We start from the raw sequence: 6307 nt of genomic DNA on the forward strand, positions 1-6307 counted from the left end.
TCTTCAACTCCACTTCCCTCGTTGAGGGGACTTTACTTTTGAGGGCACTCAAAACCAAGTGGAAGTTTTAAGGGGGGAGAAATGGGACAGGGCCTAAATCCTCCTCGCTCTCCTCTTATACCCTCTTGGGACCTCGCAGTGGTCTTAGCCCTTCAGAGAGCTCCCTTTGAGCCATTGCGATCAGTGAAGCTTAAGTTCCTGTCTATGAAGACAGCGCTCCTGGACGCTTTGGCCTCCATCAAGAGGGCAGAGGACCTGCAGGCATTTTCGGTTGGTAAAGTGTGCCTGGAATTCGGGCCGGCTAACTCTCACATTATTTTGAGACCCCTGCCTGGATACATCCTACCACTCCTTTCAGAGATCAGGTGGTGAACCTGCAAGCGCTGCCCTCGGAGGAGGCAGACCCAGCCTTGGCACTGCTCTGTCCAATACGCACCCTCCGTGCTTATGTAGACAGAACACGGTGTTTCAGGACCTCAGACCAGCTCTTTGTCTGTTATGGTGGGAAGCTGAAGGGAAAGGCTCTCTCCAAGCACAGGTTGTCTCACTGGATAGTGGATGCCATTTTATTGGCTTAGTAGTCAAGTCAAATCACCTTTATTTGTATTGGGTTTTTTTTACAATACCGATTGTATCAAAGCAGCTTCACAGTGTTAACATGAAAATAATACAACAGAGATTGTTTCTAGAAGAAAATTGCATGTTTAAATTAAATGTTGTTGGTATCCCCATTTTTAAAGCGTCTCCCTTCCACATTTTGCCGATCCAAATCATAATCGACGGGCTTCCCCCAGACATGAGAAGCAGATGTGCTACTGGCTGGTTAGTGGTTTGGTGCTTCTAAGCCCAAAATGAATTATTTTATGCAGCCATTTGTCGATAAATGCATTATGATAAATATATCACTCTTTTGAACACATATTGATTTGAGAAGAAAAAAGCTTTATTGCCGTGACCCCAGCAAACTTGCCGGACTAATTTCATCTTGACCAAAACTGGACCGGAGCTCGGCTCACAGGACGCTGTCGGGGGTAAGTCATGGTCAATGCACCACACTGCTTATGGGGAAGCTATAGAGATTCATGTCTAAAATCCTGAACTAACCCTTTAATGTTCTCTTACGAGAGGTTCTCTCGTATTGCGTAAGCTAGCTTACGCTGCGGGAAAGTCTCCTTTCTCGAGATACTGAAGCCAAAAATGATCCTTAATTTTTTAAATCTTGTCAACGCAGTGCGGCAGCCTGCAGACCTAGGGCAGGCGAATCGCGTGCCCATTGGCTGCTCTGCGGCAACTGCAGCAGCCTATGGCTGAGCCTTGCGTGTGACGTCACGTCCAATGAGCGCGCTTGGCGCTTAATGCGTCACAGCCCGTCATAGGGGTGTGGCTTAGCGTATTTAAGCAAGGTACAGAGGCTGCTTCGCTGATTTCTGTCTCTTCAGCGAAGCTCTTCGCATCGCTGATCTCCGAGGAAGCCGCCGTCGAATCAAGCGACCAGCACGCCGAGGATTTCAGCCTGAGGACGCCGGCCGCTCGCCGCCTTCAGCCTTCCCTGCCTGCTGCGCCATCCGGCATATATATCCTTTTCTTGCTCTGTGTTGTGTGTTTTGTGTGTCCGCCGCGACACACTTGCATCTAAAAGAGCACGAGGCGTTGTTGCAAATGCCTCGCTCATCCTGTGGCTCGTGCAGAGCCGCGCTCAGCGACGGAGACCGCCACGTGGTGTGCGCTCTCTGCCTGGGCTTCCATGACAGCTGAGCGCTCGCCGGAGCCCCTCCCGCGAGCCTCGCTTTTTCCTTTTCCCCCCCACCTCCCGACGCGCAGCGGCCGGCTCCGCCCGCACTGCCGTCGCCTCAGGGGATGAAGCAGACAGCGCTGTTTTCTTAGACAGCTGCTTTCTCCCCTCTGTCAAGCCGCGCAAACGGCGCCGCTCACAAGGGATGTCAGAAACGGACGGTCTCGGGCTATAGCTTCCTTTACGTTACAAGAAAGCTACCCCCCGGACGACGCACGCCCCTCCCTGCGCTCTCCCCCTCTGTTCGAGCCGCGCAAACGCGCCGCTCACAAGGGATGTCAGGAGTAGACGGTCACGGGCTGGCTTCCTTTACGTTATAAGAAAGCTACCCCGCGTCTCGGTCGCGCGCGTCACTCTCCGGCCACCTCCGTTTCTCACACATTTCTCAGTCCCCTCCTAAGCTCAGGCGACTAGAAATATCAATATTGCAGTAAACGAGCCTGTTTTAATACACGCACGCCTGCAAACATACGATGTCATAGCACATGATGACATCTTCCCGCTCTCTCTCCCTTGTTCGAGCCGCGCAACTGCGCCGTTCTCAAGGGACATCAGAGCGGACGTCACGAGCACCGGCGAAAAGAGGAAGTGAGAGTGTTTTCGTCCTCGTATATTCTCAGTCCCCTCCAAGTTCAGGCGGCTGGAAATACTATACTGCAGTAACGAGCCTGTTTTATTACACGCGCGCGTCTGCAAACAAACGCCGAAACGAAACATCGCTCGGTCATATGCTCGCACTAACTAAGTTTATGTGTGCTCCTGTGGCTCAGTGGCAGAGCATTGGACTTCCACGCGGGAGTCCCGTGTTCGAATCCTGCTCTGACGGCAGATAAATAATTTTTTCTGCTGGCTTCTCCGAGCTCGCGGCCAGCTTTCTCACATACAGAAAGCGAACCCGTATCTCGCAGGATGGTGCTTGAGTATTTATGAGCGTCTAAACTTATGAGCCATCAAAGCTTCTCGCTCTATCAGTTTCCTATAACACCGATGGTGTTATACATGTAGAAAATGTGCCCACTCCCACGTGCTCACGGCTACACACAAACACGGTCTCCCCGGTAACGTCCACAGAGCGCACTCTCTTAAAGCGGTCACACGCCGCTTGAGTACTAAGTGTAGGAAATGTGCCCACAACTCTGTGCTCACACCTACCCGTTGCTCGCTCTGCCACTCAGTTACCCCGGGTTGCAGTTCCTCTAAAGCTCACTACATTCCAGCTCTAGCTGAAGATAAGTGTAGAAAATGTGCCCACTCTCATGTGCTCACTGCTTCACACAAACACGGTCCCCATGGTAACGCGCTCAGAGCGCTCTCTCTCTTAAAGCGGACACGCGCCGCTCGAGTATTAAGTGTAGTAAATGTGCCCACAACTCTGTGCTCACACATACCCGCTGCTCGCTCTGCCATTCAGTTACCTCGGGTTACAGACCCTCTAAAGCCCCGAAACACTCCGGCTCCGGCCGAGGGTGTCATAAGTGTAGAAATGTGCCCACTCCCATGTGCTCACTGCTTCGCACAAACACGGTCCCCATGGTTACGCGCTCAGAGCGCTCTCTCATAGGTGGACACTCACCGCTCGAGTATTAAGTGTAGTAAATGTGCCCACAACTCTGTGCTCACACCTACCCGCTGCTCGAGTTGCAACGGCTCAGGCCGAGGGGATATTAAGTATAGAAAATGTGCCCACTCCCATGTGTTCACTGCTTCACACAACATGGTTCCCATGGTAATGCGCTCAGAGCGCTCTCTCATAAAGCGGAAACACGCCGCTCGAGTATTAAGTGTAGTAAATGTGCCCACAACTCTGTGCTCACACCTACTCGCTGCTCGCTCTGCCATACGGTTACCCCGGGTTACAGACCCTCTAAAGCTTCCAAAACACTGGCCGTGTTATAAGTGTAAACCCTGCGCCCGCTCACGAGCACGCGCACTCACTTTCAGACACTATATCCCCCACGCCGCTCTCGCGCCAGGGGTGTTTGACAGCAAAACGCGCTCCATCCTTCAGGACCGAGCTACTGAACGCTGTACAGCCGGCCAATACTGTTTATCAGCCCCCGTGTTCGAGCACCGGCGGCGCGCGCGCCGCCCCATCCTCTCCGATACAGGTTCTCCATCCCGCGCAGCGCGGCGATCTGAACCCAGAGACCATTCGACCCCTAGCTATGCGTGCAAAAGCATGGGAAGCTATTCAGGGCGCGTCAGAATGGGTGTTGAACACTACAAAACACGGCTATTCGCCTCAACTCGCTCGTCGCCCCCCGCGCTTCTAGCGCAGACGGAGACGAAAGTGGGTTTAGAAGCAGCGCACCTGCTTCGAGCAGAAATAGCGAAGCTGCTGCGCAAAGGGGCCATAGAACAGGTTCATCCTTCCTTGAGCGAGTCAGGCTTTTACAGCCGTTACTTCCTCGTTCCCAAGAAGGACGGAGCATTAAGACCTATTTTAGATCTGAGACATCTGAACTCGGCTCTCATGAGACGGCCGTTCAAGATGATTACAACCAGACAGATCCTTGCGCAGATCCGCCCAGGAGACTGGTTTATCTCTCTCGATCTGAAAGATGCGTATTTCCAGATCCAGATAACCCCCCGTCACAGGCCATTCTTGAGATTCGCCTTCGACGGTCGAGCTTATCAATACACAGTCCTGCCGTTCGGCCTGTCTTTAGCACACCGTACATTTACGAAATGCATGGACACGGCTCTCGCGCCCCTGAAAAGTCAGGGAATGCGAATTCTGAACTATCTGGACGACTGGCTTGTTCTAGCGCAGTCAGAGACAGAACTTGTGTCTCACAGAACAGCGCTTCTCAGCCATCTGGAAGGTCTGGGTCTAGCGGTCCATTGGACCAAGAGCTCGCTCTCGCCCCGTCAGTCAATTTCCTTTCTCAGAATAGAACTGGACTCGGTGGCGATGACGGCCAGATTGTCGGAGCAGCACGCGCGCCGCATCCGGCGCCTCGCCGCATCCTTCAAAGAAGGCAATCGGGTTCCTCTGAAAGCATTTCAGCGCATCCTGGGGCATATGGCCTCAGCTGCAGCAGTGCTTCAGTTGGGTTTACTGCGCATGCGCCCGCTTCAACGCTGGCTAAGAGCGCGCGTATCCCATCGAGCCTGGGCGACCGGCGGCTCGCTAATCAGAGTGACTCAGGGCTGTGTCTCAGCCCTGCAGCCCTGGCTAGTAGCTGAATGGTATCACACTGGAGTGATTATGGGAGTGATTTCACACCGGAAAGTTGTCTCAACAGACGCGTCCAACCTAGGTTGGGGAGCGCTCTTCGAAGGCAGACCGGTCTATGGCCGCTGGTCAGACCAGGAGAATCTCCTACACATAAACTGTCTAGAGATGCTCGCGGTCGAGAAAGCGCTCATGCACTTCCTCCTATTCCTCCATGGTCACCATGTTCTAGTCCGCACGGACAACACATCAGTAGTGGCCTATGTGAACCACCAGGGCGGTGTCAGATCAAAAAAAAAAAAAAAAAAGCTCTGCGCCCTGACGGAACGCCTCCTCGTATGGGCTCAGCACTCTCGGCGCTCTCTGAGAGCATCGCATGTGCCTGGCCATCTGAACGAGGGCCCCGACAGACTGTCCAGGGACGACGTTCCCCTGGGGAGTGGTCTCTACACCTCCAAACAGTCCAGTCGCTGTGGCGCCGCTTTGGCAGAGCGAAAGTCGACCTCTTTGCGTCAAAAGACAACGCACACTGCCCAGTATTCTTTTCAAGAGCGAGGACGCGCTGGCCCAGACGTGGCCCAGCGGCCCGCTATATGCTTTTCCCCCGGTCTCTCTGCTGCCTCAGGTCATCGAGAGAGCCAGGAAAGCGCGCCACACAGTGCTCCTCATAGCCCCGTTCTGGGAGAACCAAGCTTGGTTCCCGGAACTCATACAATTGGCAGATTCAGCCCCTTGGCCGATCCCGGTGCGGAGAGACCTTCTCTCTCAAGCCCGCGGCTCGATTTGGCATCCCCACCCAGAGCGCTGGTCTCTGCATGCGTGGAGCCTCAACAATTACATGCTGATCTACCAGAAGGGGTGATGAACACGATCATACAATCTAGAGCTCCCTCCACGAGGCGGCTCTACACGTCTAAATGGTCGGTGTTTAACAAATGGTGCACTGCCAGAGGGCTCGATCCACAGACATGTGGGGTCTCGCTAGTATTGTGCTTCCTTCAAGAGCTACTGGACGCGGGCAGGTCCCCCTCCACGCTCAAAGTCTATGTCGTGGCCATCTCAGCGCTCTCTGTCTCAGAAGCCGGGCCGCGCATTAGGAAGGATCGAGTTTGTCATCCGCTTCCTTAGAGGAGCGAGAAGGATGAACCCCCCGCGACCCCCTTCGGTTCCTATGTGGGATCTTTCACTGGTCTTAGACGCCCTGAAAGCACATCCCTTTGAACCCCTGGAAACTGTGGATATTAAATACCTCACGCTCAAAACCGTTTTTCTGATAGCACTGTCTTCAGTAAAACGTGTGGGAGACCTTCACGCGTTATCCACTAACGCTGCGTGCC

This window comes from Rutilus rutilus, assembly GCF_951802725.1.
Source record: "Rutilus rutilus genome assembly, chromosome: 8".
Classification (NCBI taxonomy): domain Eukaryota; kingdom Metazoa; phylum Chordata; class Actinopteri; order Cypriniformes; family Leuciscidae; genus Rutilus; species Rutilus rutilus.